Raw genomic sequence first — 1,638 nt, forward strand, 5'->3', positions numbered from 1 at the left:
TTGTTACATTCGCATCCAGGCCAAAAATGTTAAAAAAAAAAACTTGTTTGTTATATACAAAATGAATATTAAAGCAAATACTGTGAAGTGAATAGGAAGATTTGGATAATATATTCAAATGTGATGTTTTGTACAAATGAAAATAATTAATTTTTTAATTGTTGATTAAATGATATTAATTTTAATATTTATTTAATTTTGCTAAACATACAATAAAATTCAACACTAAAGGACCACTTAACAGACGCAGACAGGCTAAATCTTAAATTACTTAATATAATAACATAATATTGCATTTATACAGGCAGTAGAGAGCCTATCATGAAAATCGAAAATCAATATTTCGTTATCTGCGTCTCTATCGCTCCTATATGCAAGAGTTTTCGCGGTAGACCCTGTTAGGTGACTTCCATATAAATGCAAATAAATAATTTACTTTACTTTTACTTTCCATAAAAACAGGGCCGTGTTGCATAAACTACAAGGTTTTTAAAGGGTCGGCAACGCGCGTGTAATATCTCTGGTGTTGCAGGCGTCCATAGGCTACGGTAACTGCTTACCATCAGGCGGGCCGTATGCTTGATTGCCACCGACGTGGTATAAATAAAAACTACAACTAACATTACAAGCGGAACTAGAAATTCTAATGTGGAATTAGAAAAGGAGTTCCGCTTCTAATATTAGTTGTAGTTTATTATGCGACACGGCCCAGGTGTCGTTAACTGGATACTCTTCATTTCCCATGAAATTGGGCAGTTTTCATCCCATAATTAGAGTATGTAAGCATCAGCTCTCGTCGCTATGAGTGGCGCCATTGTCAAATGTACTGGCGGTATCCCTTTAACACTGGACAACTCTGGACGACATTCTGACTTCAGCAGCAGACAGGTTATCATAGACAGGAACATAGCTATCGTCGCCCAGAATATCAGGATCAGGATCAGACGGCTGCGGCGCCAAATGCTGTTCTGACGGACGGCGAGAACTTCCTCGAAGGTTAGAGCTCTGGAAGTAAGGTTTGTTTAAATATGACTGGATGAGTAGATATCGCTTCTTGGAGTATTTTTGTTCTAATTTAGGGGCACAGACTACTCAAACCAAGGGCCTGACACTCTTTGATAGAGAAAGATAGTCTTATTGTGATTCCTATAAGAGGAAAGAGAAAATAGTGCCATGATTTGTCCTTATCACCGACCGGGTGGCATCATAGGTAGAATGCGATGGTGTAATACCGAAATTTATAAGAGTGAAAGGGAAAAAATCCTGCCCAAATTTTATATGAATATTCTTTCTCTTACCCCGGGTCGCTCGGTTGCGCGTCTATAACTTCACGCTGTGTCCGAGTCACATAGTATATACACCAGAGTAAGTCACCAGACATACAGGGTGTTTATTTAGTCACCTGCAATAATTTACGGGGTGAATATTACAGGTGATCCTGAGCAAAAGTTGGTATGGGACCAATCCCGAAATTACGAAAACAAATTTGGCTGTTTCATACATTTTGGCTGTTGAACCGGCTCTCTGACATTTTCTATGGGAAAGTATTTTTTTTTCGCGATTTCAGGGTTGGTCCCATAGTAAAAGTTGCTCCGTATGGCCTTCATTTTCAGCCCGTAAATTATTGCAGGTGACTAA

Source organism: Cydia strobilella, chromosome 16 (genome assembly GCF_947568885.1).
Source record: "Cydia strobilella chromosome 16, ilCydStro3.1, whole genome shotgun sequence".
In the NCBI taxonomy this organism is placed as follows: domain Eukaryota; kingdom Metazoa; phylum Arthropoda; class Insecta; order Lepidoptera; family Tortricidae; genus Cydia; species Cydia strobilella.